The sequence below is a fragment of the Orcinus orca genome, chromosome 6 (assembly GCF_937001465.1).
Source record: "Orcinus orca chromosome 6, mOrcOrc1.1, whole genome shotgun sequence".
NCBI classification, from domain to species: domain Eukaryota; kingdom Metazoa; phylum Chordata; class Mammalia; order Artiodactyla; family Delphinidae; genus Orcinus; species Orcinus orca.
Genome location: NC_064564.1, coordinates 114493516 through 114519086, shown reverse-complemented (window position 1 = coordinate 114519086; position 25571 = coordinate 114493516). Strand labels below are relative to the sequence as shown.

Below are 25571 nucleotides of genomic sequence, written 5' to 3'. Positions count from 1 at the left end.
GCTTTTCCCGAAATGGACTTGTATTGGCAATTAGGAATTATTATTATAAAGCTTGTACTGTGTCTTCCTGTGGTTCCCTCTGTGTTTTTTCCCTGGAAGTTAAAGTTTCTTTTTATAAAAGTCATCAATGTTAGTGTAAACAAAACTGGGCTATTAAATAACAGTATTCATTCGTGACTGCCCAGGGCTACTTTGGCATTCACAGACTCATGCTTTAAGTGGGGAAAAACCCTGCTTTTTTGCAGATTTCTTTCACTTTTGCCAGATTATTTGGAGTTGAATTTGCTCAGAAAATAGTGTGAATTAGTTATTCATTGCCCAATTCTGCCAGATTCCTTGCTTAAAGCCTAGGTATATATTAGCATGCCTTCCTCTAAAATTATCTAATATATTAGAAAACACATTCTTAATGTCTATATTTGATTTTGAGTGGAGACATTTACTTTACCAAAAGGTATATTAATTTGCTGGTAAAGTTACCCATAAATTACCATAAATTTGTTATAAGTTCTCATAAAATATTAATTCCCTGAAGTATTTAATATGTTATTCCATTAAAGTAGATAGACCCAAAGTTTATCAAAAAAATATTTGGGGTTAAAGGAGGTAAAATCAGTATATGTGTCCCAGAAACATGCCTGGCACAAAGGTATGCATTCTGTAGCAAATATTTTATTACTCTAAATGTAAAATTGGAATGATTTTTATTTATTGAAAGACTTTTTAAAAGCCATTACTATTATGACCTTGTCTTAGAAAAAAAGCTATCTATCCTTGCTCATTGTAGAAATACCTGAAAATACAACCAAATGAAGTGGGAGAAAAAAATTAAAACATCCAACTATGGTTAATAAAATACCTTACAGAGCCTCCACCATTCCTTCCTGGTCTCTAAACAAAGGTACTTTACTTTTTTTTTTTTTTTTTGGCCGCGCCGCGTGGCTTGCGAGATCTTAGTTCCCTGACCAGGGATCGAACCTGTGTCCCCTGAAGTGGAAGCACAGAGTCCTAACCACTAGACTGCCAGGGAATTCCCTCAGAGCCTTTTCTTTAAAAAAGATTATGTATACTACACATGTACAGTGTAAAGAATAGTAACAAAGGGAACAGCTGCTAATCCACAACCTATCTTAAGAAATAAAAATCTTATTGCTGCCTTTCAAGTCTCCCTTCCTAACTTCATCCTTCTCTTCACTCTAGAGGTAAACTTTATCCTTAATTTGGTGTTAATCACCTCCTCGCTTCATCATAGCTTTACCGTAGGTGTCTGTATCTCCAAAGAGTTTATTTCATAGTTTTGTGCACTTTTCACCTTTATAGAAAGAAAATCATACTTTCATTTCTTTTCTTGTGACTTGACTGTTTTTCATTGGATATTATGTTTTTTACTTAATTCATGTGGACTATAGAACACATAACTTTTATATATTAATTTTAGAGCCAGATGCTTGCTAAACTCTCTTTTTATTTCTCTTTTGGGGTTTTCCGTAGGGACAGTCATAACACCAGCAAATAATGACAGTCTTATATCTTCTGTTTCAATCTTTATGTCTTTTATTTATTTCTCTTATCTTGCTCTGCTGGTTACGACCTCTATTATGCTGGCAGTAGCAGTTATTGTGGACTTCCTTATCTCGTTCTAGATTATAAAGAGGGTGCTTCAAATGTTTCCCCATTAAGCATGATTATAATATACCCTTTATCGGGCTAAGGGATTTCCCTTCTTTTTCTATTTTGCCAACAAGTTTTTTGTTTTGTTTTGTTTTGTTTTTTTTGCGGTACGCGGGCCTCTCACTGTTGTGGCCTCTCCCGTTGCGGAGCAACAGGCTCCAGACGTTCAGGCTCAGCGGCCATGGCTCACCGGCGGAGCCGCTCCGCGGCATGTGGGATCTTCCCAGACCAGGGCATGAACCCGCATCCCCTGCATCGGCAGGCGGACTCTCAACCACTGCGCCACCAGGGAAGCCCCAACAAGTTTTTTTTTAAAGCTTGACTTAATATTGAACATCATCAAATACTTTTTCTGCTTCCTTTAATCCATTAACGGGTAGATTACATTATTAAATTTTCTTGTATTGAACCAAATTAGCGTTCCTCGGACGGATATAACTAGGTTATGATGTATTTTTTTTTTATACAGAGCTGAATTTATATCGTTAACATTTTAAGATTTTGCATCTATAGTCATTGAAATTGATCTGTAATTTTTCTTTCTTGGCTGTTCTAGTTTGCTTTACTTCTTTTTTTTTTTTTTTTTGCGGTATGCGGGCCTCTCACTGTTGTGGCCTCTCCCGTTGCGGAGCACAGGCTCCGGACGTGCAGGCTCAGCGGCCACAGCTCACGGCCGCCGGCCCCAGCCGCTCCACGGCATGTGGGATCTTCCCGGACCGGGGCACGAACCCGCGTCCCCTGCATTGGCAGGCGGACTCTCAACCACTGCGCCACCAGGGAAGCCCTGCTTTACATCTTTTTAGTTGTGGAGTGTTGCTCTTTATTCTCTGGATAATATATGTGAGATGAAATTAACTGTTCCTTAAATATTTTGTAATCCTTTATTGTGGGAGAGTTTCTAACTACTGATCCAATTCCTTTATTGTCTTTTTCTTTGGTTGATCCTGGTATGTTATATTTTTCTAGAAATATATCCATCTCATCCCAGGTTTTCAAATTTAGTGGCCAAAAGTTGCCCATAATATTCTCTCACCTTAATTTTTTGCTGCATATATTGTGTGTCTCCCTTATTTATTCCTATTATTATTTATTTATACTTTTGGGGGAGGGCCTTTTTTTTTTAAATCAATTCTTATTTATTGATTGATTTACTTGGCTGCATTTGGTCTTAAATGTGGCATCTGGCATCATCGTTGTGGCATGCGGGATCTTTCAATGCGGCGTGGGCTTCTCTCTAGTTGTGGCACGTGGGCTCCAGAGTGCACAGGCTCAGTAGTTGTGGCGTGCAGGATTAGTTGCCCCACGGCATGTGGGATCTTAGTTCCCCGACCAGGGATCGAACCCACGTCCCCTGAATTGGAAGGCGATTCTTAACCACTGAACCACCAGCGAAGTACTGGGAAGGGTCTGTTTTGTTTTGTTTTGTTTTAATAATGTATATATATTTTAATTTTTATCTACTTATTTATTTTTGGCTGTGTTGGGTATTTGCTGCTGCGCGCGGTCCTTTTCTAGCTGCGGTGAGTGAGGAATACTCCTCTGTGGTGCGGTGGCTTCTCTTAGTTGCAGAGCACGGGCTCTAGGCGCACGGGCTTCAGTAGTTGCGGCACATGGGCTCAGCAGCTGTGGCTCACGGTCTCCAGAGCACAGGCTCAGTAGCTGTGGTGCACGGGCCTAGTCGCTCCACGGCATGTGGGATCTTCCCCGACCAGGGCTCGAACCCGTGTCCCCTGCACCAGCAGGCAGACTCCCAAACACTGTGCCACCAGGGAAGTCCGATGGTCTGTTTGTTTTTTTTAAAGGACATTAATGGTCTTCATCTTTTATTTATTTGTTTGTTTGTTTTTGGCCACGCCGTGCAACATGTGGGATCTTAGTTCCCCGACCAGGTATCAAACCGTGCTCCCTTCAGTGGAAGCTCAGAGTCTTAACCATTGGACCGCTGGGGAAGTCTCGAGGGTCTGTTTTTTAAAATCATTTTTTATTAGTATTTTACAAAAACCAAAAGTTATCTTTATGGAACTTCTTTTTACTTTCTATTTTATTTATTTTCTTTTTCTTCTTCTTCCTCCTCTTCCTCTCCTGTCAATATCTTCGGATTTATTTTATTGCCCTTTTAAAAATTTCTTTCTTCAGATGCTTTTCTCATTTCAACTTTTCTTCTTTTCTAATATAAGCATTTAATGAACAAAGTTCCCATTTAACTACTGTTTTATTTGCAACCCACGGATTTTGGTATGCAGTAGTATTATTATTGTTCATTTCCTGATATTTTTCATTTCTTTTACTATTTAGTCTCTCCAGTAATTTATTTGGAAGCATATTTTTAAATTTCCAATTGTATGACGTTTTTAAACTTATCTTTTTGTTAATGATTTCTAATTTAATTGCATTGTGGTTATAGAAAGTCTGAGTTTGAGACTTTTACGTTTGTTGAGACTTGTCTTATAGCCTAGCACAGGGTCAGTTTTTATAAGTGTTCTCTAAGTAATTGAAAAGAATGTGTATTTTCCATTTCTTGGTTGCAGAGTTCTACATTTTTTCGTTAGAGCAGACTTGCTGATTACCCACATCTTCCCATCATTAAGGATTTTTTGTCTGCTTGTTGTAATGTATTTTCTTTTTTTTTTTTTTTTTTTTTTTTTGCATTACGCGGGCCTCTCACTCTTGTGGCCTCTCCCGTTGCGGAGCACAGGCTCCGGACGCGCAGGCTCAGCGGCCATGGCTCACGGGCCCAGCCGCTCCGCGGCATGTGGGATCTTCCCAGACCGGGGCACGAACCCGTGTCCCCTGCATCGGCAGGTGGACTCTCAACCACTGCGCCACCAGGGAAGCCCTGTTGTAATGTATTTTGATAGAGATATGTCACTTCTTTGTGCCTCACTTTCCTTGTCTGTAAAATGGGAACACAGAAGGAAACGATTGATGCGAGTGTTGGTTGAGATAATATGTACAAGATACTCAAAGCCATTTATGGCAGTGGCCAGTGATCATTACATTAACTATTGCGATGATAACGATGGAAGATTTGTCATTTTCTGTCCATTTTGCTCTTCCATTGTAAAGCTGTTTTATTAAAGAATAAAGTTTAGAATTGTAATGTCTTCAATGTGATTTAATTTTTCACTGATTTCCACAGTCATGCTTTATGCCTTGAAGTCTATTTTACCCAACATAAACCAGCCTTTTCTTTGGGTCAGCATTTGCCTGGCAAGTCTTTCCCATGGTTTTAGTCTACATGTTTCTTTGTTCCCATATTTAGATGTGTCTTTTGTAAATGGCATATAGCTGGATTTCTTTTTAATACAGTCTGATGGCCTTTACCTTTCACCTGGAGAGTTTGGATGGATATATACCATCTCATTTTATTTGTATTTGTTTCACTTTTTCTGTTTCCTTCCCCCTTTCCCTGATACTCTGTTTCTTGCCTTCTTGGATTTTTGAAAATTGTGTTTTGTTTTCCTCATTCCGTTTTCTCCTCTACTGCTTTGGACATTATGTATTCTATTTCTGTGCTTTATTTGGTAAACCTAGACTGTTGTTTTTTTTTTTTTTTTTTTGGCTGCATTGGGTCTTTGTTGCTGTGCGTGGGGCTTTCTCTAGTTGTGGCAAGTGGGGGCTACTCTTCGTTGCGGTGTGCGGGCTTCTCATTGTGGTAGCTTCTCTTGTTGCAGAGCACGGGCTCTAGGCACGCGGGCTTCAGTAGCTGTGGCAAGTGGGCTCAGTAGTTGTGTCTCATGGGCTCTAGAACGCAGGCTCAGTAGTTGTGGCGCACGGGCTTAGTTGCTCCGCGGCATGTGGGATCTTCCTGGAGCAGGGCTCGAACCCGTGTCTCCTGCATTGGCAGGCGGATTCTTAACCACTGCGCCACCAGGGAAGTCCTAGACATTTTAACATATATGTTCAGCCTAACTATAAAGTAAATTAGGGTCTTTACTAATGTCCACCCAAACAACTTTAACTAAAACCAGCTCCCTCTTAACATTGCAATGTATTTGTGAATATTTTTGGTTCAACTGCATTAATTTTTTTTTATGTAGTTCTATAAGTATACTTTCTATTTTCTTTGTTCACCATTTCTTTTTGTACCTGGGGTCTTATTCCTTCTTCCCAAAGGACACCTTTAGAAGTTCCCTTAGCAGAGATTTATTACAGTAAAATCTCAGTTTTTGTTTGATTGGAACTGTCTTTTTTTCACTTTCATTCTTGAAACATGATTTCTCCATGTGTACGGCCCTAGGGTGAGTGTATTGCACCTGGAGGGTCTTATGCTGCCATCTTTTGACTCCCGTTTGTAGTTGAGAAGTCACAGTGTGTGAGAAGCCAGTATAATTGTTAATCCTTTGAAGATAATGTCTCTTCGTTTTAATAACTATAAAGATCTATTTTCTTGTCTTTTTGTCTTTAAAATAGGGGTGACTTTCTTTATCTTCCTTTTGATTCATTGGGCTTATTGCCTCCAGATTGGAATTTTCTGATGCTTGCCTATTCCTCATTCTATTGTTTCCATTGGAACTCTGATTATAAGGCATTAGTTAAAATATCTACTCTATCCTCCATGCCTATGAAGCTATATTTGTATTTTTCATCTCTTTGTCTCTCTCTTTCTCTGCTGTGTTCCATGTAATTCCTTTAGATATAACTTTCGTTTCAGTAATTCTCTCTTAAGCTGTGTCTGATCTGTGGTTTAACATGTCCATTGAGTTTCTAATTTCAGTTGTTACATTTTCATTTCTAGAAGTTCTTTATAGCTCTCTTTAAAATCTGTAGAGTCATTTGTTATTTTCTTGTTGCTTTGTCACACCCTTGTACCATATTTTACTTCTTTAAACATACTAAACACACTGACTTTATATTCTCTATTTGATTAATTTCAGTATCTACAATTTATGTGGGCCTGTTTCTTCAGTTTGTTGTGTCGGCTGACTTGTTTCCTCCTATATTTTTGTCCTTTCTTCTATAATGCCATAAATGCGTTGCTGAAAAACTTTATGTTCTGCAAAAAAAAAAAAGCTGCTAAAGATAATGAACAGGACTTAGGGGAAAATAGGCTTAGAAATAGATCACTCAGTACTTACAGAACTTTGTAACCAGAGAACCAACAAAACAACAATCCTAGTAAAACAACTAGCGTTTGAATTGAGTATCACAGCCCTTGTCCTTTAAGATGTAGGTCCTTCTGAGTATTCGGGCCTTAAGACACGTAGGTCCTTGGAAGCATTCACTTTCAGCAAAATGAAAAATCTGATCCTGGATAAATGCTTCCTGCACTTATCTGTTGTTCTGCCACAGGTGGAAATATCTTTCCAGATTTTGCATATGTAGCTTTACCAGGTAGTTCAACAGAATGAGTATTGTAGCAGTTCTTGAAGCCACTGAAGCAGCCACTAGTTGCAATTCTGTAGATTTTTAGCCTTTTTCTTTCTTTTTTTTTTTAAATTGAAGTATAATTGATGTACAATATTATATTAGTTTCAGACGTACTTAGGCTTTTTCTTAAAATCTGCATGACGTTGCTAAGGCTTACCTGTGATTGCTTCCAAACATTAATTTACTGTGAAAAATTGCATATAGACTGGCAAGGCTTCTATGTTATACCAACATCATTGCCTTATATTTCAGTCACAGAAGAAAGTATGTCACAGCAGAAAAACATGTGAGATTCAAAACAGAGTGTGTGTGATTATAAATGTGCGTTTCTTGGAATTTCATCTCTGGCCTACATTTAAAGTGGGTTCTCCAGGGAGCTGGCATTACCTGGGGTCACTACCAGGCCAGGACTGCATCAGTCTGAATTTCCAACTTGGGGTTGGGGATCCACACACGCTGTGTGAGTTCTAGTCCTTTGTGATTGAAAAACTTCCAGGATGACTTTTTAATTTTCCTCCCTCAGGTCAGATCCAAGGTAGTTAACTTAACAAACGTGCGATTGCTGGGTCCAGTTGCAGCTTTAGGACTTTTGGAAGGTACTACCAAATTGAACTGCTCTCCTCAACTATTTTAATATTTCCAAGGATGTATTATTATTTCTTATACGTGGAGAGTCATTTTGTTATTTTTATGGAAGTACTATTTACCTCCTCCCTAAGGATGTGATAAATTACTGGATTTTAGCATCACAAATGTTAAGCTCATAGAGCAATGTCTAAACATTGGAATTCTTAAGTTATTCTTAAGTTATTTTGCTTATGAGTATCACTTGAAGCACTGTAATTTCCCCAAAACAAACTGTGATTTGACTGTTGTATCAGTTTTTGCATTATCAGCCGTGAAGCCTCTTGTCAGTAACAAGCTGAAAGGATGCAGTGTTTCAGTTCTTATGGGTACTTAATGTAATTTCCCATTTTGACTTCTAATAGCCTTCAGATCTAATATAAATGTCTTTTCCTCCAGTTTCTGCCCATGATTAAATTATCCAATTGTATTCAAGATCACTCCCCCTCCTTTTTCCAGCAGTCAGCCCCACGACACTTGGAATGCCATGCCTGTGTTTACAAAGACATTGTAGCTGCTCCCACCATGAGTAGGATGGACTTTCCTAAACTACGCTTGTGTTTGATGACACAGCTCATGGGAACTATATGTGCATGCATCTTCTAAGCTGCGTAGGATCTGGGTAGGAGCCTGATTTTCTTCTTCTCCTTTTGGGAAGTTAAATGTTCCGCAGAGGGATTGGCTCTGTGTTCAAATTGCCTAAATCTGCTCGAGTCCACGTTTTTGCTTTGTGTTCAGCATCAGTGTGTGGCCAGATGTTTAGTCATTTGCTTACAAGAGGGTATTTGTTAGCCTTGAGGCACCCAGTTTAACTAAATGTAAATTTATACGTTGAAAGTAGGCATAAGAAAAAAACCTGACAGTTTTACCTCTGGGCCAGTGAACATATTTGGATGTTGTGAGGATGCCATGTGCCTTAGAAGAACGATGGGGAAAGAAAATAAGTTCAATGGAATGGTTTTTATGCCACTGTCAGAAAGCTTTGGATTTGAAGACTTGGAATGAGTTGTAGTGATTTGAAATTAGTGAAGCTGGCTATGTCAAAGAACCAATAGAGGTTGGAATAGGTCATCTCATGGCTCGTGACCCATACGCTCAAGTTGAAGGTAAAACCAGACTTTTTTCCTCCTTTTTAAGGAGATGGAAAAGATAGTCCTTACTATCTGTCTTGTAATATTGAGCAGTCGAAGGACTGCAAGGGAACATGGAAGAATCAAACCATATTATGTCTTACTCAAATATAGGAGTCTCTTGTAAAAAAATTAAAGCACTGAGGATAAGGTGGAAGTATTCTCTGCTGTCCAGCCCTCCACCTCCCAGACCCTCCTCAGAGGTGGTCACTCTCGCCATTGGTATGTGTCCTTATAGACCTTTTAAAATAGGTTTTTATTGAGGTGTAATTTACATACCATAACGTGGCCATCTAACTCAATATGATGTCTGTGAGATTCATATTTTTGTTGTGCGGGGGTGGTTTGTGTTGCCGTGTGGTGCCCATTGTGTGGACGTACCACAATTTAGCCATTCTCAGGTTGGTAGATGTTTGGACTGTTTCCATATTGAGACTAAATTAAGAATAAAGCTCCTAAAAAAGAATAAAAGCTCCTGTGAACATTTTTATACATGTCAGTTGGTGGCCATGGTCTCTCCGCCATGGGCGTGTACCTGAGGTGAGGTGGAACCCTGGGTCACAGGTGCGAATTTGGCGCAGTGCACTGTCAGAGCTTTGACAAAGTGGCTGTACCAACCGACACAGAGCGGCAGCTGCTCCTCGCCCTCATGGACGGTTGGTATTCTCAGTCCTTTTATTTTACCCGAGAAGACCCTGCAATGAGAAGCCCACGCACCACATCGAATAGCAGCTCCCGCTCGTGGCAACTAGAAGAAAGCCCGTGTACAGCAATGCAGCCAAAAATAAATAAATAAAAATAAAATAATAAAACATTTAAAAAAAGAAAAGAAAAAATAAAGTGCAGTGATTTAACTGCATTCAAGGTCAACATTAACATTTATTTATTTGGCTGTGCCAGGTCTTAGTTGCGGTATGTGTGATTTTTAGTTGCGGCATGGGGGATCTTTAGTTGTGGCATGCGGGATCTAGTTCCCTGCCCAGGTATCGAACCCGGGCCCCTTGCATTGGGAATGTGGAGTCTTAACTGCTGGACCGCCAGGAAAGTCCCTTTAGCTCATTTTAAAAATAGATTTTCTTCTTTCTGGCATACAGGTGCTCTTTATACACTTCGTATATGAGTGTGTATGTATATATGTGTGTGTGTGTGTGAGTGTGTACATATATACATGTGTATGTATGTGTATACTAATACAGTTATCTTTACTTACCCCCAATAAAGCCTTCTCTATGCCTTTAATCGATATGTGGGTCATCTTTTGTTTAAAAATTTTCATCATTGCTATTAAAATATTGTTGTGTGATGGGAAAAGCCTAGACAACCAGAATATTATCATTTCCAAGTTACACATTTTTAAGGCTCAGGCTTAGAAATACAGAGAACCCAGCTCTCTGTGGCCCCATCTCTCAGAAGACCAGTGCCATCAGATTGGACATGGTGCCAAAGGACCATTTAAACTCTTGATGTATTCTCGATCTGGGGGGCCGGGGGTGGAGTATAGTGTGTAAAGAGGTGAGCCAGAGACTACTTTTTAATGGAGTCGGTATTTCAAGCTTTATAGAGTTTGGAGATTACTTGTGAAGAATCAGAATGCTAAGTAGCCATTAATTTATTTTATTAAAATGTTTCTAGTAATTTTTTTCTTGCAGTTTGCTTCTGCTTGGTGTATAGCTTTTCATCCAACTGAATTCCAAATTTGTCTTTTTCTATTTAAACATGGGCCCCCAAATGAGTTACCGTATATATATATATTTTAATTTAAGGGAATTCTAATGGAATCATGATTTCATGGCCTTATTATCATTTTTCAAAAGCATCGAACTTGTTGACAGAATTCCTGAGTTGTGAAGTGTTCCCATCCATTCATTCCCTCGCCCATTATTTGTTGCCTGTGTGCTGGTGAGGTGTGGTGGTGGCATAGATACCGTCGTGGAATCACACAATCCTTGACTTTAAGGAATTTGCCTTTCATTTTCTTCCTAATACTTAGTGACTGTATGGTGAATTTTCCCATGTGCTCCCTACATACTTCTTGAATGCCATTTTGGTGACAAACACTTTAAAGTGGGGTTTTATCTGTCGCTGTGCTTTGGAATAAAAACATGCTAGACAAACGGGTGAGAGGCAGGGCCTAATCTCTGCTTTTTCTGATAATGCTGCAGCTGGCTAGTGCGGTGCTGGGATGAAAAAGGAAAAGGTTATCAAAATGAATGGAATGTGAACTAATATTTCCGAACAGAGAGAACAGTGTTTTCTAAATGCATGCATTAAACTGAGTTCATCCATGTCAGGCAATGAATAATTCCCTTTCTCTAATTCGCCCTTGCCTTGTGACTGTTGGCTCTTACATAATTTCTAAATGCAAAATAGGATATTGTTTAACAGAAACTGCAGTTCGTGGTTACAAGTAGCTGCAGAAATTGTTAGTGAGCTCAAGTTATGGTTTTTAAACTCTGGCATCCATTTCTCCTTTTCTTACAGGTCTAGTTTCATTTAACTTGTGTGATTCTTTGACTGCTAACGTCTTCATTTTCTGGGCAGTTGTTTGCCATCAAACAGTTAACTTGGATTCTTAATTCAAATTCAGTGCAGTTCTGAGTGTTGACTAACCAGAAGAATTCTCTGTACAATGTGAGAAGTTGCCCTATTTGGCCTAATCATGAGTTTTACTGTACAACCCGATTTAAGGAAATGTTTTAAAAGTTAAATTAATGTAAAATGCTGACCATGAGCCCTTAGAACAGTGTATCCATTTCTTAGGGAGTTTGCATTCCATTTTTGTGTGATATTACGGCTTCCAAACATATTTGGCTTTGAGCATTATTAGCTTTTAAATTCTACATAGATGCCCCTATCGTGAAGTAGACTAGGACATTCTGAGTCATTTATGAATTAAGGTAGAATTCTAAGAAGTATGTGATAAAACTTCACGTTTCTAATGACAATAAAATATGCATGCACTCTTTTTATGTGTCCTATATTACATAATAGAATCTTTTAAAGAGAAAAATACAATTTTAGTAAAGAATCTATGTCAGCGTTAAGCAAGAATGAAGGAATTTACTTTGAACGATTATCAGTTTGATAATTATCTTGATAAAACAAATGAAATTTACTAGTTTAGGAGGTTGTCCTCAGTTGGAATCAGGGATGCCTGCTCTGTGAAGCACAGGCAGGACAAAGTTGGTTCTGTTCTAACTGAAGCCAGCTGAGTAGCAGAGTGTTAAATTTTTTTACCATTTGGGGAAACATTCTCTAGCAAGATGACTACTTTAGTTATTGTACGTATAAGGAATTGTACTATTAAGTTTTTTTTCTCTGCCCTTGCTGTAACCACGAGGTTGACATCTTTATTAAACATGTTAATATCTTTGGGGCTTTCCCCAAATTTGTTTCATATCAAATGTCTGACTGGTTATCTGAAGGAATTGTTCACTGTAACAATTTAGAAAACAATATTTTTTTTCAAAAGAGGAAGTGGTTTGTATGAATGCAGGAAGTAAATTTCTCAACGGCAGCTTGATCTTTTAGTTTAAAATTGCTTTCGTTTGCAACAAGAGAAAAATGTATAGAATAATGGATATCGTTGCTGCGACTGTTCTTTAAAAGTGGATCAGTGTTCAAATGAAAGATTCTAGAAAAGTCATCTTTGTTATCCTCTTGTTTACATCTGTCCTGTAAGCAGTCATATCTGTAGACTTTATGTTTTGTTTATTTTGCTCCTCAGTGTGCCTGTATTAAATGAACGTCGTGAATGTTTTCAGTTGTTTTGATGCTTAATGTTTGTCCTGAGTAATACGGATATGTTTTCTTCTTTTTCGATGCTTCATATGGGAAATGGAATTTAATGGAAATTTTTCCCAATTATCAAATGTGGAATAAATGTACTTATATTTGGAAACAGGACACAACTTTGAATATTAGTAGGATGCGTTTTTTTTTTTTAAGGCTGTGACCCTCGATATTTAAAAAATGAATTTGTGATAGGAATGTTGAAACATAAAATTATTTACTCTGTTTTTTTTTCACATACACGTATTCTTGTTTCACATACACGTTTCACATACATGTATTCTTAACGTTGCATTCAGCTCCCAGTTTTAGTTCATTTGCTAGCAATTACTACAGCCTCTATGTTGTTGACCTTAATTTTCGCTTCTTTGCTTTGGAAATAAGTGGTTTTTACACAGCAAATGGAGTTTGGGTAAACAAACATTTAAAAAGTAGCAAGGGAGCTTCCCTGGTGGCGCAGTGGTTGAGAGTCCGCCTGCCGATGCAGGGGACACGGGTTCGTGCCCCGGTCCGGGAAGATCCCACATGCCACGGAGCGGCTAGGCCCGTGAGCCATGGCCGCTGAGCCTGCGCGTCCAGAGCCTGTGCTCCGCAACGGGAGAGGCCACAACAGTGAGAGGCCTGCGTACCGCCAAAAAAAAAAAAAAAAAAAAGTAACAGGAATATCAAAATCTCAGAGCATCAGAAATGTTGGGGGGTGGGGTGCTCCCCAAAGTGAATGTATATAAAGACCAAATACTTTTAAAAGCCTCTTCAGTGAACTATTTCCAGTACGCATTATGTTACTTGCATGAAAATGCTAACGCGAGAATCTATCTTAGCTTTGCTTTAATACTCCTACAACAAGCCTCTAAGTGAATGTTCAAGATAGCAACAGAATGAAATAAGATGATAGGTCATTCCCATACCCTAGATCTGAAAATAAAAGTGAACTGAATAAAACATGAATACTGAATAAAACATGAATACAAATACAAACTGAAAATAAAAGTGAACTGAATAAAACATGAATACAAATATTCATATTATATGAATATATGAACTTGAATATAAAATAAAATAAATAAATGATATTTACTTATTTGAGTGTGTGTGTTTGTGTTTGTGTGTGTGTGGCTTCAATACTTGGCATTTCCTTTGTGCCCCTCATTGTTCTAAAGGCTTTTGTACAGCAACTCATTTAATAAAATATTTTAATTTTTACTGACAGTAAATGGTCTATCTCGGCCAGGAGCTGGTTCTTAATATATTTTTTTAATTAATTCGTTTTATTTTTTGGCTGCAGTGGGTCTTCGTTGCTGCGCGTGGGCTTTCTCTAGTTGCAGCGAGCAGGGGCTACTCTTTGTTGCAGTGCACAGGCTTCTCATTGCGGTGGCTTCTCTTGTTGTGGAGCACGGGCTCTAGGTGTGCGGGCTAGAATCGCGTGCCCCCTGCAGTGGAAGCCCAGAGTCTTAACCACTGGACCGCCAGGGAAGTCCCCAATTAAGTATATTTTAAACATCCTAGACATTCTATTAGAGTATTTATTGAACAAATAGTTCAGAGCATCAGTAAGATTATAATGAATACCTTTCTCGAGGGCCTTGGTTAGCAGATAACAAAGAGATAGAGAGACAAGGAAAACTCGAGTCAATTGCAGAATCAGATAATGTGTATAACATGCTAAGCTGCGGGGTGAAGATATTCAGAGCAGCAGTAGTTTAAAAATGATTAATGAGGTACATCATATGTGAAATCACCTGGTCTTATGACCAGCAAATACTAGGCGCTTAAGAGTTGCTCATAGATTCTGCAGCTGAAAAAGCTCCATGTGGATTACAGGTTGTTGGGATAGGGCTGAAGGAAGAATCAGGACTTGAGTATGATGGATGGGTAGAAATTGAGTGGATAGAGCAGCGAGGGAGCATCTGAGATGGAGAGAACTTCGTCCCAGGCATTGCGGGAAGCCTGCTGCTGATGTTGACAGAACGGGGAGTTGAGCAGGATCTCCCAGAGAGGTGACATGAGAACGGATTGTGAAGGATATTAAGAGTGAAATGAATGTGATCTGCATGAAATGGTATTGAACCTACTTCTCAAAAAACTTACACTGGGAACGTGTTTTATTTTTTTCGAAGAGGGTTTCAGTCCTTGCCATAATTCTTTTATCCCTTTATAGATAAAAAAAGGTAAGGCTATACAGTGTTAAATTTCCATTAACCTGGGACTTCCCTGGTGGTCCAGTGGTAAAGAATCCACTTTCCACTGCAGGGGATGCGGGTTCCACCCCTGGGCCGGGAACTAAGGTCCCACATGCCGCGGGGCAACTAAGCCCGCGCACCGCAACTACTGAGCTCGCGCACCGCAACTAGAGAGCCCGCGTGCCCCAAACTGCGGAGCCCACGCTCTCTGGAGCCTGTGTGCCACAACTAGAGAAGAGAAAACCCGCACACCACAACTAGAGAAAAGCCTGCATTTCACAACTAGAGAGAAGCCTGCATGCCACAACGAAGAGCTTGCACACCTGAAAGAAGATCCCACGTGCCACAACTAAGGCTTGACACAGCCATAAAAAATAAAATTTAAAAAAATTTTAAAAATTACCATTAAGTTAAAATGGCCGTGCTGGATGTGGGAGAGCTAAGACTGAAGCACATTTCTATGAATTCTTTGTGAATTCAGTGTCCTTGCCAGTGTACCGTATGATTTCCCTCCTGGTTTATGTTAAATGAGCTCTTTATTGTTAGCCACTGCTCTTGCCTGCAGAGCTAGGCTGGTGATAATGGGTTGGGATAAGGTGATAAAGAGCAATTGACATGAAGCCTCAGTATATACTAGGGGCCCAATAAGGAGAGGTGGGCCCAGGGACCATCTAAAGTGGGCAGCCATGTCTTCACCATCTATCCACACAGCCAGAGACATGTACTAAGGCAGGCCAAGTGTTGTTACTTCTTGCATATTCCTCCTTTCTGGGTTAAATTCCCTCCTTTCTGAATGATAGGTTGTTTTCATTTTCTTCCATAAGGGTTTGTGAGTAGTAAGTTCTTTATTTGTCTGAAATGTTTTTATTTTGTCCTCACTCAAATGTGATCGTTTAGCTAGGTATAGAATTCTAAGCTGACAATGATTTTCTCTAAACATTTTGAAAACCTCATTCCATTGTCTTTTATCATTGATTGTTCCTTTGGGAAATTGGCTAACTACTTAACTGTGTTCCTTTTGTGGGTATTTGACTGTCCTCCCTAGCTCTTAAGACCTTATCATTGCCTTTGGTGTTCCGTGGCATCACTGTGATATTTCCAAGTACAGACTTTTTGTTTCTTATTTACTCTGCTTAGGGTTCACTGGGGATTTGTTCCTTTCATAAATGTAGGAAAACTCTCAGGTGTTAACTCTTCAAATATGCCTTTCTTTCATTCTCTTGAATTGTTGGTTCTGGGGCTCAGATACGTCTGAAACTTCTCATTCTATTCCCCACGCTTCTTAACTTCTTTTTCCTTCATTTCGTTTCTTTATCTCTATATATTACACTTTGTGTAACCTTCTCAGCTACTTCATGAGTTCTCTTCAATTATTCTATTATTTAACTGATTTATTAAGTTTTTAAATTTCAATGAGTGCATTTTTTATTTCTGGAAGTTCCATTTGCTTTCTCAGATACACTTCATCTTTATAATGTCTTTCATTTTCTTGTGATTTCTGTTGCTTCTTTTATTTCTGTAACCCTTTTAAATGTTCTTGTTTTATATGTTCCTTAAATTTTTCTTTTAGCTCAGGTTTTTAAATAATTAATTAATTAGTTAGTTAGTTTGTTTATGGCTGCGTTGCGTCTCCGTTGTTGCACACGGGCTTTCTTTAGTTGTGGCGAGGGGGGCTACTCCTCATTGCGGTGCGCGTCCTTCTCATTGCAGTGGTTTCTCTTGTTGCGGAGCACGGGCCCTAGGCACGCGGGCTTCAGTAGCTGTGGCTCGCGGGCTCTAGGCACGTGGGCTTCAGTAGCTGTGGCGCACGGGCTTACTTGCTCTGCGGCATGTGGGATCTTCCCGGACCGGGGCTCGAACCCATGTCGCCTGCATTGGCAGGCGGATTCTCAACCACTGCACCACCAGGGAAGTCCCTAGCTCAAGTTTTTATGGTGATAGTTTTTCTCTCTACTGTGTCAGCTCTCACAGTAGTTTATTTCCTTGTGCATTTATGATTGTTATATTATTATTTTTTGTATGAGCATACCTTCAACAGGGATGGGTTTTTCCTCTGGGAATCCCTTAAAAGCAGGATTGTGGGTGTATCCCCACTCCCATTAGGGTTTTGTATTTATTTTGGCCAGACAACCTGGGGCCGATTTTTGTGTTAATTTCTTGTGGTGGAGATTCTTGCAACACCTTTATGGTATACACAGGCTTAAGGTTTTGTTTCTCAGAGGACACTCTTACCCCACTTCATCCCATAGCCTGATACCTAATCAAACTTCTTTGCTGTCTTCTTTGACCACTAGAAGTTTTGCTAGGTGTTGCCCAGCTTAAAGAATGCAGAGAAAAGTAGTACTGTGGTCAAAATTCAGGAAGGGCCTGTAATCTTTTATCTTGACCTATTAAGAATATATTACTGAAAATAACTTCTGTAAGATTTTTAGTATTAAACATTCCTGATTAAACATCTATTGTGACTTGGGTACTAAGGATGAACAGCTGCTCACCAAACACCTCAGATTTCTCTTTTTTTTTTTTAAACTGAAGTGTAGTTTTTTAATCATGTTTCATGTGTACAGCAAAGTGATTCAGCCATAAAAATATATATATATATATACTTTTACAGATTCTTTTCCATTATAGGTTATTACAAGATATTGAATATAGTTCCCTGTGCTATCTAGTAGGTACTTGTTGTTTATTTTATATATAGTAGTGTGTATCTGTTAACCCCAAATTCCTAATTTATCCCCATCCCCTTTCCCCTTTTGTAACCATAAGTTTGTTTTGTGAGTCTATTTCTGTTTTGTAGATAAGTTCACATGTCTCATTTTTTTTTAGATTCCACATATAAGTGATATCATATGGTATTTGTCTTTCTCTGACTTACTTCATTTAATGTGATAATATCTAGGTCCCTCCATGTTGCTGCAAACGGCATTCTTTCATTATTTTTAATGGCTGAGTAATATTCCATTGTGTGTGTGTGTGTGTGTGTGTGTGTGTGTGTGTGTGTGTGTGTGTGTGTACATATATATACCTCAGATTTCATGGTATTTCATTTCTTTCTCTGGGGTATATAACGTGATTAATTTTTTTACTCTTCTAAGGAATATATATGTTTTGTAGAACTGCATTCCAGAGTGCTTTCAGTATTTTTGCTCTTCACAATAATGCCACAGCCGTAGAGAATGGTGATCATATAGGCATCAACTTTCCAGAATCCAGGCTGTTCTCTTCGACTGTGCATATATGGAACCTTGTGGTATTAACCTTGTGCATGTCATATTTTGAGGTGACGTTACTTACTAAGGGGAGAAAGGGAAGAGAAAGAGATCATCAGTCTCAACCTACTATAACTGAAAACTCAAGACCCTCGCCAAGAGTAATGTGTTAGAAGCCAGGGAGGAGGAGGGGGCAAGTCTTGGAGACCACGATTTATATTTTACCAAGATCTCTGAGCTCATACCAAGTTCGTTTTCACCAGCTTAACTTGGAGGTATGCCAGCCTTAAGAGCAGCCATATCAGCAGTGGCTTCTGTTTCAGCAGAAATTGTCACTCACCTTCTAATTCTACTTTTTAAATAAGGCAACTGGGGTATAGGGAAACAGAAGGCCTTTTCTTAAAACTGTTTAGCAAGTGAATGGCCCCTGAGGGATTGAGATGCTGGTCTCATTTGCTATCTTTCCATATTCTCTCCTTCTATTTCAGCACTAAAGTAACCTACAATGCTGGGGCTAGAAGTTGTAAGCCTGTTTCAAAAAAAAAAAAGAAATCAGGAAATGGCTGGAATATTTCAAGCATATTTCTTTGGTTAACTTATTTTGAAGTTTTTCTGTGTTCTGTATTTTAGCTGCCCTTATAATTTATCAAAGACAGACTCATTGTTTTGGCAAGTCCCGGCCTGGAAGTCTCCAACAAAAACTCACGGTGCTCCTCTGTCTGAATAGGAATTTTTAGATGCATTTTAGTCTTAAACTTGAAAATGTATGCTAGATGCAACAGTTTGCTGGGAAATTGAAACGATGCCATTTATCATACAACAACATTACTCCAGACAGAGAGCTTTTCCATCTCTTCCTTTATTACTATCCCTCCTACTGTATCTTTCAGAGCTGTGTGTGTGTGTGTGTGTGTGTGTGTGTGTGTACCTCAAAGGCAAGCCATACCTCTTCAATCTTTCACTGTTGTTTCTGGAATTCTGCGTTAGAATTTGCCTCTTTCACTAAGCTTTTTGGCAAAATAAACTAACTTCGTCACTCTTTTCAGAAGTGATCATTATTAATGTTTTATTTTTATAATAATGAGATTATACTGTAAACACTGTTTTAGAAACTTGAAAAAAATTAAATTATATATAGCTTTCACTTTCCCTTATTAAATACTCTTTCACATTATTTTTCTTCCAGGCTACACAATAGTCCATCAAGGGTATGACATATAATTAACCAATCACATTACTGGACATTGTCTCAAATTATTAGCTATTATAAACAATACTGTGTGGATATCTTTTGTGAACACTGAAAATTATTTCATTAGGATAAATTCCCAGAAGTAGAATTGCTGGGTCAAAGACTAGGGTGAAATCAGTTTTACTCCTAATCATTGACAAATCATAGAGAAATTCAGTTTACCAGTTAGAAGTTCAGGGATTCTCAATAGATTGCTGTTTTTCTGGTCTCAAAAATACGTAGAGGAGGACCTGGTGGCGCAGTGGTTAAGAATCCGCCTGCCAATGCAGGGACACGGGTTCGATCCCTGGTCCGGGAAGATCCCACATGCCGCAGAGCACCTTAACCCGTCCACCACAGCTACTGAGCCTGCGCACCTAGAGCCCGTGATCTGCAACAAGAGAAGCCACCACAATGAGAAGCCTGTGCACGACAATGAAGAGTAGCCCCTGCTCACTGCAACTGGAGAAAGCCCGCGCGCAGCAACGAAGACCCAACGCAGCCATAAATAAATAAATAAATAAATAACTTAAAAAAAAAAAACAACTTAGAGGGACTTCCCTGGTGGTCCAGTGGTTAAGATTTCATGCTTCTACTGCAGGGGGTGTGGGTGTGATCCCTGGTGGGGGAACTAAGATCCCACATGCTGTGTGCTGCTGCATGGGGGGTGGGGGGGGCGACACACCTAGAGAATAGGTCACAATATCCAGTGGCCCCTGCCTCTCTTGTATGCTGTGAAAATGTGTGCATTTCTTCTCTTTAACCTAGCCACGTCCAAAAGGAAAGGTGCTCCAGTCGTTGGAGCTGCTGGTGGCTCTGAGACTCACCATCTTTGCCAGCTGTTGATTGGGGATCATTGTAATGTGGTGGTGTCATTTAATGATGTCCTTGCAGCTGTGTTCTTGGAACTTTCCGGTGAATTTCCCAAGGCTGCTCTACCTCCTCTCAGTGTTATCTCAGATCCCACTCCACCAGGGAAGGACACTAGGTTTTCACTATGACCAGTGTTTACCAGAGGGTGGAATGTGCAGGGACTTCTACTTTCTAAACCTTACAATTCTGTAAATTTGAATTATTTACAGCAAGCATATTTTTGTAATTGGGTGAAAAAAGAACTAAGATGGAGAGAGGCCAGATAACCCAGGTTATTAAATTCGTAAGTTTGATTTTATGCACAATATTAAGTCAGCAGCTCAGGTAGTTGCAGAGGGGTGAATCGAGAGCCAGGTGCCCTGCTGGATTCTTGCTGTGTCTCCAGCCCAGGCTCTGTGCCCTTTTGGCTGGATTTCGGGGCTGGTGGTCAGGCCATCTGCCCCCTAAGTGGAGCTGTTGCAGGTCACGGGCTACTGGATAATAAATATGGACAGCCTAGCTGTGGTTCAGAATAGTAAATTCAGAATAAAATCTCAAGTTAGCCCTCCTTTCCCCTCTGGCCTAAAATACAATTGATCTCTTCTTATGATAATGATGAAATAAAATATTGAAAGTCCAGCTGCTCCAGAGAACATTTACTGCTGTTGGAACTACCAGTGATGAAACATTTTTCATTGTGCTCCCCAAATTTTTGGTAATCAAGTGGGGCCTTTCTAAGTTGTTATATTCACATACTTCTAATCAAGGAAAAACTTGACTTTCCAAAAGCTAGGAATGCTGCTGCAATAAATAGTTTATCATTTAAGGAACAGCAGTGTATACAGTCCTGAGAAGTCTGAGGTCATGTTCAAAAATTAATACATCTCGGGCTTCCCAGGTGGCGCAGTGGTTGAGAGTCCGCCTGCCGATGCAGGGGACGCGGGTTCGTGCCCCGGTCTGGGAGGATCCCACGTACCACGGAGTGGCTGGGCCCGTGAGCCATGGCTGCTGAGCCTGTGCATCCGGAGCCTGTGCTCCGCGACGGGAGAGGCCACAACAGTGAGAGGCCCGCGTACCGCAAAAAAAAAAAATAATAATAATACATCTCATTATGTATTTAGCAATAAATATATAAATAGAACCAGTCCGCATTTGGTCATTTTGTTAAAAGGTCAAAAGCTATAAGCAGCCCTGATAAAAGATGTGAGGGTATAACCTAGTAAGTATAACCCTATTCCCCGTGTGAAAGTAAACACATTCCTTAGTATAGCTCATTTTCTCTGTTTATGACAATTGAGACTCAGCCAGCGGTGTTTTCTTCTTAATATTTGAAATATTAAGGAAAAAGTAATAGCGAATTGAACAGGAAATAGCTACACATTTTGGCCATGCTCATCATCTAAATTTAACTAACTAAATGGATTTTAGTATTTTTGTCTTTAAACCTGTGAGGATTTAGAAGCATTGGGCTGCAGCTCAGTTTCTAAAATCTTGTTTTCTTTATTTAGAAACTGTAACTCTGACCTTTTAGGCAGCACAGCTTTATTTCCATAGGATGTTGAGTTAGAGGTGTTAAGAATTACTAAGCAGTGAAGTAGCGCTTAAGCAATACATACTTAGGCCTATTTGGATTTATTTGGGGAGGGTCCCAAGGATTTGTCAAAGAAATTCTAAAATTTAAGTTCAGTCTTTCTGATTGACAGTGAAACTGGTGTAGTTCTTATTTAAAGATGTCTGTGAATTACAGCCTCAGGCAGTTGTGGTCATTCTGGACTTTTTTAGAATGTTATCTCTAAATTCTGTAACTCTGAGTCATTAAAAAAAAAAAACCTCTCTGACCTTCTCTCTGCCCTACAGTAATATTGCTATAAGATGCAGTATCTTTTATTCTTAGAATGAGAACATGAATGAAAAGAAATAGCTAATGGTCTGGCTGACAGTAGAAATACTATACCTCTTTAAGATAATAGTTGCTATTTTCAGATGGACTTAAAAAGGGAGGAGAAGTGATGCTTCTAATCTTCATGTAGCCTTAGTCATTAGGAGATACACTCTCGAAAATATCTAGTTACTTAGCGGTTACTCCAAATAAGTTTTTGAAAATACTTTTAAAGATATTTTTAAAAACATATTTGTAGTAATGAGTAACTGACTCAGCACTAGTTTTAGAGAGAGACTCTTGAAGTTCCATCGCAAAATAAACACAGCAGCTTAGGAAACAAAAATAGATTTCCACAGTAAATCTTGGTCAGAACAATGGCACATTCCTGGGCCTGGATTCAACAGTGGGTATTAATTCAAAGCAGCTGGATGCTGGGATTGAGAGTAAAATAGTCCCGTCTTCCTGCGGTGGCCTTGCAGAATCTGATGTGCGACAATATTTTGCTGCTTTTAAATGTTGCTTTATCCTTTTAGTGAGTCAGAGAGAATCTGCAGAGGTACAGAGGCTTTTGCAACCTCAGGTCCAAACTTTTCCTTTCAAGAAAACTCCCAGAGAGATCATGCTTCCTTTACAAAAGGTAGACCCATTCCCTCTGGAGTCTGTTTTCTTCTACTCAGCTCACTTTCCAGGCTGGATTTTATCCATGTTCTTCCTTATCTCAGTTTCTTCCATAGTTTACTGGTCACCTAGTTACATTTCAGGAATGCATTGTGCAGGGCACTGTGAAACTATTATGAATTAATATTAATTATGAATTAATTATTAATAGTTTAATTATTATGAATTAATATTAATAGCTTAATTAATATTAAACTATTATGAATTTATATTAATAAAAGCAATTATATAGCCAAAGCAAAAACATGATTAGAGATTCTGGGGAGTTCAGAGGTTAGAGGATGACGACCACTTCCAGTCAGATGGTGCTGGGGTACCTCTGGCAGGCTCACCTCCAGTTCTCATGAGTAAAATATTCCATGGTCGTTATGATGGCTTGACTGTCAGGAAACATTAATCTGCTTATGTGGGCTGTGTGTGTGTGTGTGTGTGTGTGTGTATACACACATAAGTGCATATTTAATGATGACATTCTGATCTCTGTTTCAGAACTAAGCTATTTTAAGTTTTCACCAAATTAGAATCATTTCTGCAAAATAAATAAGGAGACTGTCCATCTTGCTACTCTCCTTACAAGAGAGATGATGGAACCTCCCTCCCCTGGGATTTTTCTGAGACTTGTTTTCTGAGGAGGTTTTGTAAATGAAAGAGAGAATTTTTTAGAAGTGGGAGGTTACCTGGGAATTTCCTTGTATGTTATTTTTTTTTTCCCCATCGTCATAATAGAATGAGAAATGATAAAATTCTAGGTAATTGAAAGAGTTAAAAGGATTTTTGAGTTGGTTGCATCAGGGGAACAGATGGAGTGCACGTAGGTGGGGAGGCTACTATTAAAGTGGAGGAGGGTTACCGTGTGTTGGAAAGGCATGGATTTTGCGGGGTAGCTGGGGACTCAACATGCTGGGGACTAGCTTATGTATCTGCTAGTGAACACAGTAAAGCGGAAGCCAAAGCGTATGGTCAGGAAGGGAGTTAACAGTCCGCTGACAAAGAGGAAGAATGCGGCAGCTGAACTAACTGAGGGGAGGTGAGAAGTTGGTAAATTGGTTTTGAGGTACCTAAAGGTCTTAAGAAACTAAGAAGCCTCAGGTAATAAGGAAATCAGTTTGGAAATATTAATATTGTTCCCTGCATTTGGGAAGTGTTTACGTATGAACAGAGAAGAAAATAAAGGAAGCAGCTCTGAATGACCACCTCGGGCTTTCACGGATACACAGATGAGCGAAGCATATCAAGGAAGTGAAATCAGGTTAAGCCTTCAAGTCACAGAGGCAGGAAACCAACGAAGGACATGGAAGTGCGAAGAAACCGATCTGGTACCAGTGATCAGACAGAGAGTGGGACAAACGACTCCAGCCTTTCTTCTTCGTGTTGGCATTTGAACGGTTCTTTGTTTTTTCTTTTTCTTTTTTTAAGCAGTTAGGTTCAGTAAAACAAGACAAAACAACAAACAAAAGTTGCCTTGGGTATGTTGGAACAAGGCCCTTTTCCTGTTGTGTTCTTGGTTCAGTGTGGTAAGTTTGCCCAGTATACAGGCCAAGCCATCTCTTCATCTGGCAGGGGGTAGTTGTTGCCCTGCACGGACCTCAGATTGTCTTAGAGATTCATGAGATTGTATTTATCAAGGCGCCTCCAAGGTGCTGGAGGAATCTGAGGAGCTGTTACCAGCATAACAATCTCTGCTATTTGTGGAGGACTTTCGACTTTACAGACATTCTTGTTTGAACTTTCAAATCGATTCTGCAACTTGTCGCTAAGAGCCCCTTTCTTGCCTGTGTGTAATTAGCCAAAAAGTGAATGAGAAGAGAGAAACAAATGTATGAGTTCTATTATTATTTAGGAGAAAAGCAATGCAGTAAAACACAAAATAGCACGCGCGCGCACACACACACACACACACACACATAAAAAGCACAAAGAGAGCACCGTACTTACTGCTTCTTTAAAGTATATTCTGAAAATAAACATAGTGGAGAGTTTTAGAAAGGTCCCTTTAGATCACTGGTTCGTGTACCTTTTTAAAAAATATTTATTTATTTATTTTTAGCTGCTTTGGGCCTTCACTGCTGTGCACAGGCTTTCTCTAGTTGTGGCGAGCGGGGGCTACTCTTCATTGCGGTGCGTGGGCTTCTCATTGCGGCAGGCTTCTCTTGTTGCAGAGCACGGGCTCTAGGCACGCGGGCTTCAGTAGTTGTGGCTCATGGGCTTAGTTGCTGCGTAATATGTGGGATCTTCCTGGACCAGGGATCACACTCGTGTCCCCTGCATTGGCAGGCGGATTCTTAACCACTGCATCACCAGGGAAGCCCCCGATATGCCTTTTTAATTCATGAACTCCATTGAGAATTGGATTAAAAAATTTATAGATCGCCTGTCCCCTCCTCAGGATATAAAAACTATGATCAGCGGTTCCCATAAGGGAACCTAAATCTAGGTAACATAAATGTGCGAATTGGGCCAAGTGCAGACAATAAAGAATGTTGGCACATGTGTCAAACTAGAAAGTAATACCAAGTTAAGACAATAGAGAATGTTGGTGTTTGTGAAAAATTAGGGTGCACATCCTTGCCTAAAGTAAATTCAAATTCTAAATAATCTCTTTCTCTTTTTTCTTTTTTTTTAAAATTGAATTGCAGTTGATTTATAATATTATGTTAGTTTCAGGTGTACAGCATAGTGATTCAGTATTTTTGCAGACTATACTCCACTATAGGTTATTACAAGATAATGGCCATAATTCCCTGTGCTATACAGTGTATCCTTGTTGCTTATCTATTATAAATATAGTAGCTGGTATCGTTAATCCGATACCCCTAATTTGTCCCTTTCCCCTTTGGTAACCACAAGTTTGTTTTCCAGCTGTGAGTCTGATATTCATTTGTACTACTTTTTTTAGATTCCACGTGTAAGTGATCTCATACAGTATTTGTCTTTCTCCGTCTGGCTTAT

The 25571-nt window shown here is 39.4% G+C and overlaps 1 protein-coding gene across 16 annotated transcripts in view; it reads left to right on the top strand.

Annotated features, from left to right (window-relative positions):
* Positions 1 to 25571, top strand: part of FNBP1 (formin binding protein 1) — a 140593-nt gene that overhangs the window by 80182 nt on the left and 34840 nt on the right. The gene's annotated exons all lie outside the window — the stretch shown is intronic.